The sequence below is a fragment of the Hoplias malabaricus genome, chromosome 4 (assembly GCF_029633855.1).
Source record: "Hoplias malabaricus isolate fHopMal1 chromosome 4, fHopMal1.hap1, whole genome shotgun sequence".
Taxonomy (NCBI): Eukaryota; Metazoa; Chordata; class Actinopteri; order Characiformes; family Erythrinidae; genus Hoplias; species Hoplias malabaricus.
The window spans coordinates 70103166-70121429 of record NC_089803.1 but is presented as its reverse complement, the minus strand read 5'-3'; the positions used below and the strand labels follow the sequence as shown (position 1 = coordinate 70121429).

The 18264-nt window shown below is 45.0% G+C and overlaps 1 protein-coding gene across 2 annotated transcripts in view; it reads left to right on the top strand.

Moving 5' to 3' along the window:
* The first annotated feature begins 4341 nt into the window (after nucleotides 1-4341).
* The window catches only part of erc1b (ELKS/RAB6-interacting/CAST family member 1b), a 307858-nt gene continuing 293935 nt past the window's right edge, over nucleotides 4342-18264 (top strand). For both annotated transcript variants that reach the window (XM_066667109.1, XM_066667110.1), the window contains exon 1: nucleotides 4342-4804. The gene's annotated coding sequence lies outside the window, so the exon portion shown is untranslated. The remainder of the gene's footprint in view (nucleotides 4805-18264) is intronic.

The following is an 18264-nucleotide window of genomic DNA, read 5'->3' as shown; positions in this document are numbered from 1 at the left end:
CTCAATCACTCACACGCTCATTCACTTAGTCACCCACTGATTCAGTTACTCATGCACACACTCAATCACTCACACGCTCATTCACTTAGTCACCCACTGATTCACTTACTCATGCACACACTCAATCACTCACATGTTCATTCACGTAGTCACCCTCTGATTCACTTACTCATGCACACACTCAAACAGTCACATGTCATTTGCTTACTCACTCAATCACTCACATGTTCATTCACTTAGTCACCCTCTGATTCACTTACTCATGCACACAATCACTCACACGCTCATTCACTTAGTCACCCACTGATTCACTTACTCATGCACACAATCACTCACACGCTCATTCACTTAGTCACCCACTGATTCACTTACTCATGCACACACTCAATCACTCACATGTTCATTCACTTAGTCACCCTCTGATTCACTTACTCATGCACACACTCAGTCACATGTCATTTGCTTACTCACTCAATCACTCACATGTTCATTCACTTATTCACCCTCTGATTCACTTACTCATGCACACAATCACTCACATGCTCATTCACTTAGTCACCCACTGATTCACTTACTCATGCACACAATCACTCACACGCTCATTCACTTAGTCACCCACTGATTCACTTACTCATGCACACACTCAATCACTCACACGCTCATTCACTTAGTCACCCACTGATTCACTTACTCATGCACACACTCAATCAGTCACATGTTCATTCACTTAGTCACCCACTGATTCACTTACTCATGCACACACTCAATCACTCACACGCTCATTCACTTAGTCACCCACTGATTCACTTACTCATGCACACACTCAATCACTCACACGCTCATTCACTTAGTCACCCACTGATTCACTTACTCATGCACACACTCAATCACTCACACGTTCATTCACTTAGTCACCCACTGATTCACTTACTCATGCACACACTCAATCACTCACACGCTCATTCACTTAATCACCCACTGATTCACTTACTCATGCACACACTCAATCACTCACATGTTCATTCACGTAGTCACCCTCTGATTCACTTACTCATGCACACACTCAAACAGTCACATGTCATTTGCTTACTCACTCAATCACTCACATGTTCATTCACTTAGTCACCCTCTGATTCACTTACTCATGCACACAATCACTCACACGCTCATTCACTTAGTCACCCACTGATTCACTTACTCATGCACACAATCACTCACACGCTCATTCACTTAGTCACCCACTGATTCACTTACTCATGCACACACTCAATCACTCACATGTTCATTCACTTAGTCACCCTCTGATTCACTTACTCATGCACACACTCAGTCACATGTCATTTGCTTACTCACTCAATCACTCACATGTTCATTCACTTATTCACCCTCTGATTCACTTACTCATGCACACAATCACTCACATGCTCATTCACTTAGTCACCCACTGATTCACTTACTCATGCACACAATCACTCACACGCTCATTCACTTAGTCACCCACTGATTCACTTACTCATGCACACACTCAATCACTCACACGCTCATTCACTTAGTCACCCACTGATTCACTTACTCATGCACACACTCAATCAGTCACATGTTCATTCACTTAGTCACCCACTGATTCACTTACTCATGCACACACTCAATCACTCACACGCTCATTCACTTAGTCACCCACTGATTCACTTACTCATGCACACACTCAATCACTCACACGCTCATTCACTTAGTCACCCACTGATTCACTTACTCATGCACACACTCAATCAGTCACATGTTCATTCACTTAATCACCCACTGATTCACTTACTCATGCACACAGTCAGTCACATGTCATTTGCTTACTCACTCAATCACTCACACGTTCATTCACTTAGTCACCCTCTGATTCACTTACTCATGCACACAGTCAGTCACATGTCATTTGCTTACTCACTCAATCACTCACACGTTCATTCACTTAGTCACCCACTGATTCACTTACTCATGCACACACTCAATCACTCACACGCTCATTCACTTAGTCACCCACTGATTCACTTACTCATGCACACACTCAATCAGTCACATGTTCATTCACTTAGTCACCCACTGATTCACTTACTCATGCACACGGTCAGTCACATGTCATTTGCTTAATCACTCAATCACTCACACGTTCATTCACTTAGTCACCCTCTGATTCACTTACTCATGCACACAGTCAGTCACATGTCATTTGCTTACTCACTCAATCACTCACACGTTCATTCACTTAGTCACCCACTGATTCACTTACTCATGCACACACTCAATCACACGCTCATTCACTTAGTCACCCACTGATTCACTTACTCATGCACACACTCACTCACACGCTCATTCACTTAGTCACCCACTGATTCACTTACTCATGCACACACTCAATCACTCACACGCTCATTCACTTAGTCACCCACTGATTCACTTACTCATGCACACACTCAATCAGTCACATGTTCATTCACTTAGTCACCCACTGATTCACTTACTCATGCACACACTCAAACAGTCACATGTCATTTGCTTACTCACTCAATCACTCACACGTTCATTCACTTAGTCACCCACTGATTCACTTACTCATGCACACACTCAATCACTCACACGTTCATTCACTTAGTCACCCTCTGATTCACTTACTCATGCGCACATTCAATCAGTCACATGTCATTCACTTACTCACTCAATCACTCACACGTTCATTCACTTAGTCACCCACTGATTCACTTACTCATGCACACACTCAATCAGTCACATGTCATTTGCTTACTCACTCAATCACTCACACGTTCATTCACTTAGTCACCCTCTGATTCACTTACTCATGCACACACTCAATCAGTCACATGAATCACTTACACATGCACACACTCAAACAGTCACATGTCATTTGCTTACGCACTCAATCACTCACACGTTCATTCACTTAGTCACCCACTGATTCACTTACTCATGCACACACTCAATCACTCACACGTTCATTCACTTAGTCACCCACTGATTCACTTACTCATGCACACACTCAATCAGTCACATGTCATTTGCTTACTCACTCAATCACTCACACGTTCATTCACTTAGTCACCCTCTGATTCACTTACTCATGCACACACTCAATCAGTCACTCATGTTTTGACTCACTCAAACATATTCACTCATACACGAAACCTCTCACTCACTCATTCACACATTCCCTCACTCACACACTTGTTAATTCACTCAGTTGCTCACCCAATATATCTCTCTTTTACTTGTTCATTGGCTCACTCAAACACACTCAGTAAATCTCTCACTCACTCATTTCCTGGCTCACTCACACATTCACTTGCTCACACACTAAATCTCTCACTCACTCATTTCCAGGCTCACTCACTCACACATGCCCTCACTTACACATTCACTTGCTAATTCTCTCACTTCCCTCACTGATTCATTTACCTGCACACTCACACATTCACTCACTCACTCACCAACCAACTCAGTCCCTCAAACCTACCCACCCTCACTTACACATTCACTCATTCACTCACATACATTTAACACAAACACTTCCAGTGCACTGCTGTTTTTGCTATGGATCAATGCTGTTTTTAATCTTGTGGCTGATTGATGTATAACGTTTCTATACTAAATAAGTGAAACTCAAAAAACACTGTTCAAAAAGCAGAGGAAGAGAATTCTGGGGAAAGATCATACATCACACAGGATGAAGCGGTAGGCAGTGAGATGAATGGATGAATGAATGAATGAATGTCACGCATTCCAGACCTAGTGTCTGTCCACTGTGTGAATGTTCACGCGGAGGTGCACCACGTGCTGTGGACAGCAGCAGTTCGCTACATGAACTCGGTCCTGTGTGAATTATGTCAATGAAGTGATTATTCACGCTATTCATTCAGATTCATTCATACAGCTGATCTCTGGTCGCGTGCGTGGCGCCGTGGAGGACCAGGAACCAGTGAACGTTCAGTTCGACTCATTTTTCTCAACCGATTCCTTACAGCCTGTCAGCTTTAATGGATCAGATGGAACCGATTCAATGATTCATTGGTTCAAGCCTGCACTGCTGGTCTTTCACTGTACTTTGCGCTATAAATTCAACATGTGGAAAGATGTACTAGTTGGACTCTGTTGTAGATCACTATAATCTTGTATTTCCAAAATTATCACAGTAATACATTATTTACACAAGAAATGACAGAAGCCATATGTGGAATGAGTGCAGAAAATATAACAATAAAAAGATTCAGCAACACACATTACTATAAAAACACAGGAGAAAAAACGTACAGATGGGGATCTTTATAGAGCATTTTTATCCATACACAATGATATTTGTGAGTACTGAGTGAATCTAAACAAGACAAAAAACACGTCAGTCCATCACAGGAATCACACATTCACCAAGTCACTCACACACTCACACCTGTGGACAACGTCACGCCGTCACCCCACCTACCAACACCCGCAGATGATCCGAAAACGACACGTCTATTGAAAAGATCCGCTCCGAAGAGAACCGATTCGTCAAGGAGTCGGTCGTCGTTAATGAGCAACGAGAGCGCGCATCCCGAGCTGTGACGTCACCGAGGCGCCCAGGGCAGGCTCGGGGAGCTGCTGGTAGCGCTGGAGCGAAAGACAGAGAGCGGGGAAAGAGAAACAAGTAGCGGAAAGCGGATTTTCTCACGTCTAACGGGTCTGTAACTACAACGGCGCGTCCGCAGGACGAGGGACAAGTCTGGACTAGTCGGGGAAGCGGACAGAGCGGATTTCCGAGGAGGTAAAAGAGCTTTTTAAAGTGTTTTTTTTTAGCAGTAAGCTGCTCCGTAGTGGTAGTGTAGTAGTCCTCTTCTCCAGCCAACGGTCGGACGAAGCTCTGGAATTAGGAGTGGTGTAGAAGGGATTCTGCGTAGATTTCACCCCCTAAACTCCTCGGTTTGGGCTTAAAAAGAACAGAAAGTGCGTTTGTGTGAGTAGAGAGTGTGTGCAGGGAGAGGGTGGTTGTGAAACGCTGTTGCGTGAACGAGCCAGCAATGGAGGAACGGGAGGAGGAGGGAAAAGCGAAGAGATCTTCGGGTGTCTCCTTTCACAGAGCCATTTATCCACGGCTAGGTGGCCGCCGAGCTGAACTTGAGGTCCTGTCTTAAATGAAGGGAGGTTAACCTTGTGTTCGGTCCGTTTTGAGCGGCTCTACCGTGTCCTGTCCCCAGCGCAAGGCGGTAAATCTCCGGTCCGTGTGTATACAGGCGGAGTCGAATCCACAAGAGAACCTTCCTCCCACTGGGAGAGCAGAACCGGCAATCGCCCACTGGGAGACGAGCACCAGCTCAGCCATACTCTCTATACGCCTGCTTGTAAACACAACAGTGGAGAAATTACTCAGCGGTTTTTCACTCAGGAGTGACGCGAAACAGCGAGTAAACTAACACTTCTCATTGAAAGCCTCTTCAAAACACGTTTCCCTTTGTTATAAACGCAGTTGGTGTTCCTTTTCTTTCAAACGTGACGCATATCCAGCTTAAAAACGGGTATTTGTATTACCCTCGGTCATGGCTTGGACTGGAGAGCCCCTCCCATTGGCCTGTCAGAGCAGTAGCCTTGTCCACATTGACTTCTCGGCCTACTCCACAAGCCTGGGAAGTGTAAACCTTTCCACTCTCATAAATCCTTCGCTCTCTTCTGCTTTTTCGTGCTGGGGTTTTTGTCTTTGTTCAAAGTTGCTGTGAAGCGAGCCACGACACCTAGTGATTTTCATATGAATCAACAGGTTTGTTTTTAAAGGGCCCACATCCTGCAGTCTTCCTCCTGCCTTTATTTTCTGATGTCTTCAGCTCTGGAGGTTGATATGAGCAGAGATTAAGCTTCCCATTGATCCTGAACTGTCCTGAATTGCTTGGCTTTGCTCAGTGCTTTCTCCTCTAATTTCAGCGTTATTAAAGGGGACGTATGGTGAAAAAGAAAACAGCTTTTCTGTGCTTGTACACACAACTGAGTACGTGGTGTGACTTTAAAAACAATGTTTATTTTCTCACAGAACAGCAGAGTTCAGCTGTTAATGAAAATAAAAGATCCTAGTGTGTTGTTAGGGTGTAGTTACACTTGTATGTGTGTTTCTAATATTCAGAGCGCCATGTTTTTTTAATCTTGGCTTGTTGATTTTTATGTCCAGTCCAAATATTTACACCTCACTGCCCTTGTGAACGCCACATGGTTCTCCTACAGCTCAGGAGTGTATACTCTTATCACAGAGTATAAAGGTATACAAGGGTAACTACACCCTCTAGCCTCAGCTGTCTACCTCTAGTTGAACTTTGAGAATCACGGGGTGCTCTGTAGACTAAGGCGAGGTGTGTGTGTGCATTTGTGTGTGTGTGCATGGTGAGGTCTACCTGTTATAGAGGAGATTAATGTCACACGGTTCCATAGTGTAAACACACAGTGTCCTTGTCTTATACGCTTTACAGTAAAGGATTAACTCGCTTACCTTTCTCCCGTGTAGTTTAATAAACACATGAAGTGACAGACATATTTAATATAAGCTTTTATCTTACCCCAGACTTGTGTATATCACGTTAAACACAAAACACCACAAGGCTCAAACCCCACAGCCGTGTCCTCCCCTGTTCAGAACGGCCGCTTTCAGCAACTGTTCCTTTAAACGACAACGAGCCGCTGTTCACCCCGACCCTGAGCGCACAGGAGCGAGGAGTAGGAGCGCTCTGGATTTTAGCCGTTTTTGCTCGGTTGTCATTCATCATGAAACTTTCAGAGAAAAGGATGGATCTAGTAAAAAAAATGACATGTTTTACTTTGGACAGCGACAATACGTCCCCCTTAAACCAACAGATGCATCCGTTCTACTTTGAAAGTTAGAGGCAGCAGGCTACTTAGTGCAATGAGATGTACTTAATTAAACAGTGATGGCTTCATACAGAGTGCTCTTGCACACACCTGGTTCATTTAATTCATTTTATTAAACCGTCACACGGGGCACAACACCCGAAAAAACCTGCCAGTTCAGGTTGTGTGCACTGTTTTTAAAAGGCCACTCTCACATGTTCTCCTTTTCTGAAACGTGGTGTGGAGGAGCTGTTATTGATGCTGTCTGGGTGGGTCACACTGCTGATAAACTTTCAGTCTCGGTTTCTAAAAGTAGCTGAAACTGATTTCATGCTCTCGCAGGTTTTCTGTTTTGAATAATGCTTCTCTGCACAGAGCTGAACCTTGACTGAACCGAGATATGGAGGTGTTCTCGACTTGGTTTAGAAGATGATTCTGTGTGCCCTGGTGTAAAGTTTTAGGGAACAGTCTACTCTGTACATACAGATATTACTTAAGTATGATGAGAGCTAACTATGTGCACAACAGCTGCTCACTGTCTCACACCTGGAACATTTCCAGAGGCACTGATACACACCTGGTTTGGACCTTACCTTCTGACCCATTGATTTACAACTGCGCAGGTCACAGAGGTCTTATTGATGTGTTGACCTCCCTTTTTCTTTTAGAAAGACTGTGTGTGTGTGTGTGTGTGTGTGTGTGTGTGTGTGTGTGTGTGTGTGTGTGCGCGTGTGTGTGTAAACGCTAAAACAGCTGGATGAACTGCTGAGACTAAGACCTAGTCTGCTCTAACCCCACACTGAACAAAACTGAAATGCTTGTCTTCTACATGTTAATATCACTTTGGCAAATTAAACAATGCTTTCCCCCTAATTTCAGCATTTTTAAAATGGACATAACATGAAGCACACTCTTTTCTGTGCATGTACACATAACTTGAGTACCTGGGGTGACTTCCAACCCACACACTGTGAAATGAAACCACTCAGTCAGTTTTCTGTGGGCAGCCTGAGTCAGAAAACATGGGATAAAATGAGCCGTTCTAATTCTGCTCTGCTTCAAACATTAAGTGCAGGGACTTAAAATTGTCCCGGCCCCTCTTCTGAGTCTTTTTCGGGTTACAGCACTGTGCCTGTGTTTATTTGAGAGCGGAAAGACTAAAATAAGATAAAGATTAAAATAAATAAAACATTTTGGTGATAACAATAACTTGCTAATATGACAAAACACTGAAAAAACACAGGGAGAACACACCACACTCCTTAAAGACAGTCACTCGGAGGAAACCCACGCAGACACAGGGAGAACACACCACACTCCTCAAGACAGTCACTCGGAGGAAACCCACGCAGACACGGGGAGAACACACCACACTCCTAACAGACAGTCACCCGGAGGAAACCCACGCAGACACAGGGAGAACACACCACAGTCCTCACAGACAGTAACTTCGGAGGAAACCCACGCAGACACAGGGAGAACACACCACAGTCCTCACAGACAGTAACTTCGGAGGAAACCCACGCAGACACAGGGAGAACACACCACACTCCTCACAGACAGTCACTCGGAGGAAACCCACGCAGACACAGGGAGAACACACCACACTCCTCAAGACAGTCACTCGGAGGAAACCCACGCAGACACGGGGAGAACACACCACACTCCTAACAGACAGTCACCCGGAGGAAACCCACGCAGACACAGGGAGAACACACCACACTCCTCAAAGACAGTCACTCGGAGGAAACCCATGCAGACACAGGGAGAACACACCACACTCCTCAAAGACAGTCACCCGGAGGAAACCCACGCAGACACAGAGAGAACACACCACACTCCTCACAGACAGTCACCCGGAGGAAACCCACGCAGACACAGAGAGAATACACCACACTCCTCACAGACAATCACCCGGAGGAAACCCACGCAGACACAGGGAGAATACACCACACTCCTCACAGACAGTCACCCGGAGGAAACCCACGCAGACACAGGGAGAACACACCACACTCCTAACAGACAGTCACCCGGAGGAAACCCACGCAGACACAGGGAGAACACACCACACTCCTAACAGACAGTCACCCGGAGGAAACCCACGCAGACACAGGGAGAACACACCACACTCCTCAAATACAGTCACTCGGAGGAAACCCACGCAGACACAGGGAGAACACACCACACTCCTTAAAGACAGTCACTCGGAGGAAACCCACGCAGACACAGGGAGAACACACCACACTCCTCAAGACAGTCACTCGGAGGAAACCCACGCAGACACGGGGAGAACACACCACACTCCTCACAGACAGTCACCCGGAACCAAAAATAAACGTGTTGCATATTTTGTAAACAACCGTAACTTACCAAGGTTCTGACATTGTATAAAGATATTTAGAATAATGCTATTTTATTTCCAAACCACCTCCTGAAGTCTCTCGTCTTTTGGAGGAACCTTTTGAACGCAGAGCAGATTTCCACCGTACCACCTAAATGACTCATGTAATGAATGTACGGCATGTAACATGTAACTGCATGAGGTCATTACGTAAACAAATCACGACATATCTTGATATTGATTTTTATTTATATAGTATTGCACTCGATGCGATATGGCGCAGCCCTAGTTGGGAAAGTATATTTGAGTAGATATTGGAAATATTTTGAAGTCTTGGAGCATGCAGCTTTAGTGTGTGGATGTTTCAGCGTGTACTGACCTGTGCTTAATTCCTATATGTCCTTAAGCTAAATTTTCACATTTGGTTTGTAAAATGCCATTATTTTGTTTTACTCGCTGCTGTTCACATGACAGACCACTAAACTGGACACAAAAACTGATCCAAATGTCACTTACGTATTACACAACACATTCTATAAATCATATCTTTCATACTTTGGTATAACCAAGATGTTTATGCTCAATTTATTTAAATGTCAGCTGCTGTCTTTCCTCCTCGAAGAAAGGCCTAACGTCTGTAGTAACCTCCCCAGCCATGACACGTGGCACAGTACAGTCACAAACCTGAATGCCAGCTGTATTATTCAGTTTAGACTGGCCCAGAGGGTCAAGAGTTTATCAGGATTTAATGGAAATAATTTCTAGAGCATCTTGAGAGCTCCTGGTTTTGTTGTTGGAATCCTGAACATGTTGGCATTGGTTCTTAGACAAGGCTGCAGTTTAACCGCATCTTGGTATCATTCCTAATATTCATTCATTCATTCATTCATTATCTGTAACCCTTATCCAGTTCAGGGTCGCGGTGGGTCCAGTGCCTGGGTGCAAGGCAGGAATACACCCTGGAGGAGGCACCAGTCCTTCAAAGGGCAACAAAGACACACTCACACACACACACACACATTCACACACTCACAAATCACCAATCCACCTACCAACGTGTGTTTTTGGACTGTGGGAGGAAACCGGAGCACCCGGAGGAAACCCACACAGACACAGGGAGAACACACCACACTCCTCACAGACAGTCACCCGGAGTGGGAATCGAACCCACAACCTCCAGGACCCTGGAGCTGTGTGACTGCGACACCTACCTGCTGCGCCACCGTGCTGCACCCATTCCTAACATCACTCCCCAAAACTAAAAACATTCAGTCTTTTGTTGCCAGCAATGTGGCCTTGTCCTAAAGAGGGAGTTTAAATTTCCATATTTGAACCTTTCTAGGCCGCTCAGATAGTTTTCATATTAACTACGTGGATCATTTGTTAAAATGAAGTAAAATAAGTCATCCCCCCACCCCTATTGGACTTCTTTCAGTAATAAAGTCCATATTACACACACTCGACGCTCACCCCTCAGCTGATGCAGACACACACGTTCCTCGTAATGACTTTGTGATATTATTGTTCATGAAAAGGCATTTGCGGAGGCTAAAGTGTCTAGTAGGGCTGTGGCGGTGAAAGAATTTCCCGTGCTGGGTTTTTAACAGGGTTCAAAATTGCGATGTGTGATACTACCATCTAATTCTAGTGCTACACTCTAAATTGCCACATGGAACTGACCTGAACTGTTCCTTTTGAGGCTGCTCCATGACTCGGTGCTGGTGGAGGCAGTTGGGCTTTGATAGCTGCATTGTAGGTAGCTAGATGAGATCTCAAATTTTGGATTTCCCTGTTTCACAGTGACTTCTCTGGTACAGATTTTGCATATTGCCTCGTCTGATTTGCCTGGCTCTCCTTTTTTAATTTGATTGAAAGCTGAAATGCTTCCAAACTGTTGCAAGTTGCGTTTGGTTTTTTGACTAGGCTTGCTGCCATTGTGTCCATTTTATAAAACGAAGACTGACACTCAGCCGTTCAGAGGCCAGCAGTTGGGAAAAATTACACACCTAACCTATTTATGATTAAAAAATACAGGGGGTCCTCGACTTATGACATTGATCCGTTCCTACGTCGCGTCGTAAACCGATGTTCGGTGTAAGTCGGAACATACTGTACGTAAATAACATACTGTAAGCACTTATCCTATCCTAACACCTATCCTCCACCTATATTTATACACCGTGGTGGTGATGATTCTTGATGTTCATTGCAGTTGGTTGGTCAATGGCGCATTATTACCTTATTGCGGTTATTGGGAAGGCCCTAGTATCTAGTTGTTTTAACCTCCATTTAGGGCAGAACACTTTGGGGTGAAATATCTAACTGTGATTTTTCTCACTGAATATTTGTAAATTAAATTGCAATCATTTTCTATTAATGAAATTCCAGGCTTGTGTTTACAATAAGGAAGACCTGGCTTTAATTCTGAAAGCTGACTGTAGAGTGCCGGGCTGTCGTGATTGGTCTAGTTCTGTTACACCGAAGTGGAATGTCCCATTTAATACGTTAACACAAATATTTAAATGCCTGTCAAAACAAAAACACAGCAGAAAGGGGAGAGGCTGATATAGTCGTGTTGTTTGTAGTTTATTTAATAATGCATTATTATTAAAATGTAATAATACAAGTCCTGGATTAATTGGATGATTTGAGCGTATTGTTTATAAAGAAACTGTGGCTGGGATGGGGCACTTTCTCACCAGCTACACCTTTTGTAGTTCTGTTTTTGGGAGTGGGGTATATTTTCAAAAATGGAGAGAGGAGAATCTCTGTTTTAAAAAATAAACTGATTTGTGTGGACGGGGCCTCAGTTCTCTTCACGTTGTGGTGTCAGAAACATCTGGAAGGTTTGTGTCTCAGTTTCGGTTTCGAGTGCTACACAGCTGAGCCTTACATCGCATTTCCACCACATCGATCCGGCTCTACTCGGCTCCACACGGCTCGGCTTGCTTTAGACTTTCCCACTGACAGGGCTCCAGCAGCGAAATGGAGCCGGTGACATCGGAGAACTCCTCTCGCTGGCTTTGAAAACCACAACAACAACAGCGGTAATGTTAGATGTTGTTCGCTCACCGTGTAGTCGCGTGTTGTGTTTGTTTTTTGGACTGAACATGGCTCCGCCCCCAGTTCTCAGAGATCAGTTCGGCCTTCACTGGAAATGTTCGTCGGCCATCAGCCCATGGAGCGTTTAAACCTCTTCAAAACACCTCGAGTTAAGAGTCCGATAACAACAAACCTAGGGAAAGCTGCTAAAGATTTTAGCGGTTTGTGCTGGGTTCACACATCACCATTTGTTACCTACTCAGCACAGGTGGAAACCAAAGTGAGCTGGGACTGAACTGAAAGCTTACCCGGTTCCAGGGACCAGGACCATATTTGGCCAGTGGAGAAACAAAAGAGCCGAGCCGAATCGAGCAGAGTAGGTTCCATGCAGTGGAACAGAGCCATTAGTGAAATACTCTGTAAAGACTACTGTTATTTTTATAGCCCAGTAGTATGTGTCAGTGCTACGTGTGTATCGTTCTGACCTCTGACTTGGACTCAGTAGGGCCTCTAAAGAGCCTTTATTGACCTCTGCTGGATTATGCCTCTCCTTATCTCAGAGGTCTCTGAGCGTGGCTTGAACACAGAGCCCATCACTGATAGAGACCTAATTAGAGCATTCACACAGTCAGGGAGCAGGACCTCCTGGGCCAATGGAAAAGAGCATCCCCCGAGCAGGTATAAATTGATTATGATTATTGATTGGATGACCTAGAATCCCAGTGGAAGAACTGTTGAGATAATGCGCTGGTTTAGATGATCACTCCACAATATTGAGTAACAGGCTGCAGTGAAGCAACACAGTGTGTGGACTCAGTGCTGGTGTTTTTATTTTTCCACTGTAAAAGTCTTAAATTTATTACTGAAGAGGCATTGATTTTTTTGTTCCCAGAAAGGTTTGACTCTTTACTCTAAAAGTGTATAAAATATAAATGAATAGCCTTGTATCAATAGGGATGGGCAATCATCTTGTCAGGATTAGTGGAGTGGACTGACGGAGGCGGACGCACACGCTAAAACACAGATAAACTTTATTCACAAAAAAGGAATAACGAAACAGAGACTGGGGCAAAAACTAAAACGAGGGAAAGTAGAAACAGACAGACTTGAGACTAAATGACGACAGGGAAACAAAACAATGACAGGAAACGAAGCGAGGCATGGACGAGACAAAACGAGGAACAGGCAAACTGACGGGAGCGATACGAGTTAGAAATGAAACAACTGGATACGAGACACAACCAAGGTGAAATATAACGAGGTGTAACAGATAACGAGGGGGCAGGGTAACAAATGAGACACAGACGAGGAGGCGGAACAAAGGCGGGACTAGGGCAACAACAAACAGAGCCATGTGCTGAGGGAGCACATGGCCGGGAAAACAGACATGACAGGACGAGGGTGTGACACATCTTGTGTGTTATGCAGTTCAGTGCATGAAACGCTGGATAAAAATCATCATAGCTTTCTTTAAAGGAGACACCCTGCCTTTAAAATGACAGCTTCAAATTAATTGTGAGTATCCACTGACCTGTAACAGGGAGGCCATTCTGGCCTCAGCATCCCAGAAACTGCACTGTGTAACTCCTGGAGGTGGGTAGGAGGTGGGTTTGCTCAGTTCTCTTACTTCTCTGCTCTCGTGACACTCTTGTTTCTCCGCTCTCGTTTTCACTGTTTTTGCTCTGTTCTCTTAATTCTCCACTCTGCCTGCCTTTGCACTCTCTCTTGGAAGATGGTCCGGCTGTGATTGAAGGTGCTCTGAGGAGGGGACAGAACAGTTCTAATGACTCCTATCCTGTATCAGAAAGAGAGATTCATTTGAAACGGACTGGCTTGTGTTATTGAGCTAGGGCACAAAAGTATGCATTCTCTCTCTCTCTCTCTCTCTCTCTCTCTCTCTCTCTCTCTCTCTCTCTGTGTCCTCGACTGACCTTGCTCTCTCACGGTCAGCATTAGTCAGTAATGGCCATTCAGTCGCAGTTAGAGTTCAGTCTTTGCTCATCATTTTAGTTCTTGACTTCTATATATCGTCGCTGTAAAATAAAAATAAACACAAATGGAGACGTGTTTTTCTTTGGACTGTGACGATATGCTAATCTGCTCCTAATGTTTTTAAACTCACTTCTTCTCCCAGTTCTCATAGCGCTAATCATCCACTGATTTGAGGGAGATTTAAAATGTGTACTAGTCGTCATGTGGCCTCACAGCCTCCTCTCTCACTGTGTTAGGGTCTTTAAATATTTAAAAGCTGGAATGAATAAATCAGAATATATATATTCTTTTAAATGTATTTGTTTTAGTGCATTTTTACACCTCAAAAAACAGTAGTAAAATTTCTCTGTGAGGCTCTTGTTCCGTTTCAGTTCTTGTACGCATTTATTCCTCAGCAGTGGTAGGTTTTCCAGATGCTACATGTGATCAGTTTGAAATGAAAGACCCTGCCTTTCTCATAACTCTACACAGCAGTGAACTAAAAGTTAGAGAAGCAGGATTGGGACCCAGTGTTCGCTCCCGTGGACAGAAAATAGTGGCTGGGGTGTGAACAGTGCTTTCTTCTCCCTAAGCATTAACAGCTGAAGTGCATTTGAGTAAAGCTCAATTTATACTTTCGCTTTGACCCTGTGTCGTACGCAGAGCGTAGACGTGAACCCTATGGCGTAGACTGACGTGGACTTCTCCAGAAATGTAGCTACCCTTCGTGTTGACGCAGACCTCAACAACTGTGATTGGTCAGTAGTGGGATGGACATTTTTTAATTGGACTGAAGAAGTACAGAAACATGAACTCCTCTCCTCCACACACACAGACGTAGACAGCAGCAAATTCCTAGCAAGACATTTCCTCAGACATGGTGTGGGCTTCAGTGATGACACAAAGGAAAAATATGGAGGTCTCCGGGTGTAAAACGAACTCAACGAGAAGCGATATCTTGCGGGAAAAACGTGCCGCTTTGTATTTATTTCTTTCCTGGCACCTCGTCCCAAACAACGACCTCCTCCCTAAAGAGTGCACTTTAAAGGTTTATGAAAGTAATTCTACTACACCACTGCATTGTGTGCTACAGAGTGTAGAGGAAGATGTTTGAGATACAGCCCCTAGTGGTGTGGAGGAGTAACTGCAGAGGGGTGCACACACCAGCGCAGAAGTATAAACACACAATGGCGTATGGCTCTTGCGTAGCGTTGAAGTATAAATCAGCCTTAAGGCTCCTAGCCCTCATCTGCTGCTTAGGTGCCAATGTAGCCCTCTGCCATTAGTGTGTGTTTGTGTGTTCAGTGTGTGCTTAGCCCTGGGATGAGAGCAGGCCCAGTGCAGTTTGTCTTTGCTTTTCTGACGTTTGTGTTGTGTATTTTGTTGCTGTGCTGCAACAACAGCAATAAAATTATCAGGGTTTATGCAGAAACCGTTTTAATGTGGGAGGAAATGGAAGTGTAAATTGTGTGTTTCCAGGCTGTGTGGGTTTGGCAGCATCTGTATTTTCTGTGTACACTGTGCAGATTGACTTGGTTTAAACAGAGATTGTAATCATAGTGAGAGAAGAGCCGTCTGCTCAGGCCTGATTTACATTTACGTTTATGGCATTTGGCAGATGCTCTTATCTGGCACGACTTACAGCTAAATCATGCTACAGATGCAGGCGAATACGGTGTTAGGAGTCTTGCCCAGGTACTGATTCTGCATCTCATTAACTGCCTATAAATACTCCTCATAGTATGTGTGGAGAGAGATTTTCATCATTGTAGTAAGCAGAAGTCGGCTTTGTTAAAATGCGAGTGGGGGCAAAAATTGAGGCCGTTTTCACAATGTTAAAGTATGCTGTGCAAATTATTTTCCTATCAATAATGCCACATATAATGACCGAAAACACTTATGAATACAATGATATTCTTAATAACACCCCAACATGTTCTGCACAGCATCATGGTCGTGCAGCAGGTAGTGTGTCGCAGTCACAGATCTAGAGACCTGGAGGTTGTGGGTTCGAGTCCTGCTCCGAGTGACTGTCTGTGAAGAGTTTGGTGTGTTCTCCCTGTGTCTTTGTGGGTTTCCTCCGGGTGACTGTCTGTGAGGAGTGTGGTGTGTTCTCCCTGTGTCTGCGTGGGTTTCCTCCGGGTGACTGTCTGTGAGGAGTGTGGTGTGTTCTCCCTGTGTCTGCGTGGGTTTCCTCCGGGTGACTGTCTGTGAGGAGTGTGGTGTGTTCTCTCTGTGTCTGCGTGGGTTTCCTCCGGGTGACTGTCTGTGAGGAGTGTGGTGTGTTCTCTCTGTGTCTGTGTGGGTTTCCTCCGGGTGACTGTCTGTGAGGAGTGTGGTGGTTCTCTCTGTGTCTGCGTGGGTTTCCTCCGGGTGACTGTCTGTGAGGAGTGTGGTGTGTTCTCTCTGTGTCTGTGTGGGTTTCCTCCGGGTGACTGTCTGTGAGGAGTGTGGTGTGTTCTCTCTGTGTCTGTGTGGGTTTCCTCCGGGTGACTGTCTGTGAGGAGTGTGGTGTGTTCTCTCTGTGTCTGTGTGGGTTTCCTCCAGGTGACTGTCTGTGAGGAGTGTGGTGTGTTCTCCCTGTGTCTGTGTGGGTTTCCTCCGGGTGACTGTCTGTGAGGAGTGTGGTGGTTCTCTCTGTGTCTGCGTGGGTTTCCTCCGGGTGCTCCAGTTTCCTCCCTCACTCCATAAACACATTTTTTTTTTTTTTGGTGACTCAAAAGTGTTCATAGGTGTGAGTGAATGTATGTGTGTGTGTGTGTGTGTGGCCCTGTGTGACTGTGAGTGTGACACCACACTCCTCACAGACAGTCACCCGGAGGAAAACCACGCAGACACAGGGAGAACACACTACACTCCTCACAGACAGTCACTCGGAGCAGGACTCGAACCCACAACCTCCAGGACCCTGGCAGTGACGCTACCTGCTGCACCACCCACTAAAAACACCCATAATACCTCTAAGTGAGATCATCACAATACAAACTACAATACCGTGATTAAACTACGATTGTTGTTACACTGAGTACAGAAGGTGAATACAAATCCCACCACACACACACACAAACACACACACTTTACACAGCAGTGATACCGTCGGCCTCATGGAGCGTTTCTCCTGACGGGAGTCTGCCTGCTTGGCACTTTTTCCCAGAGAGGAAATAAAGGCCTAATGAACAACTCTGGCATAATCAGCCTTTTAACCTCCTTCACTGGGCTCTATGTAGGTCACTCGCATGCCACAATGCATCTACTTCAGTGCCGTGGCTCGCTTCCAATACCTATACACTGCACCCTCAGCAAACCTTCACACAGCGGATCCACCGTCCGCTGCTTCTCCGTCTTCACCGGTTCCATCTCCGTTTCTCATCAAATACTCTTTCTAAACCACTTTGGGTGAATGCCTTGCAGCGCTGTGCAGTCCAACCCTTTCTCTTATTTCAAGTTATTCATTTCTGTGAGCGTTATCGTTATTCCCACTACATTTTTTAAAAAGCTTATTGGGTGAATGTCTTTTTTGTTCTTTTTGAGCACAGAGGGGAAAAACTGCTTTCAAAAGAAATCATGATTCTGTGATTGGACAGACTCAGAGGAGGGGGCGGGGCAATTCTAAAGTCTCTACACATGATGTCAGAGGCAGAGCAGAATCAGAACGGCTTGTTTTGTGTGTGCGTTGTTGGGGTCATGTCTTGAAAATGTGTTTTTTTTTTTAAATATATATATAAAATATGTCCTCTTTCATTATCTGTAACCGCTTATCCAGTTCAGGGGCGCGGTGGGTCCGGAACTTCCCTGGAATCATTGGGCGCAAGGCAACACACACACATTCACTCACACACACTCAGACACGTTTGAGTCGCCAATCCTCCTACCAACGTGTGTTTTTAGAATGTGGGAGGAAACCCACGCAGACACAAGGAGAACACGCTACACTCCTCACAGACAGTCACCCGGAGGAAACCCACACAGACACAGAGAGAACACGCCACGCTCCTCACAGACAGTCACCCGGAGGAAACCCACGCCGAGAGAACACACCACACTCC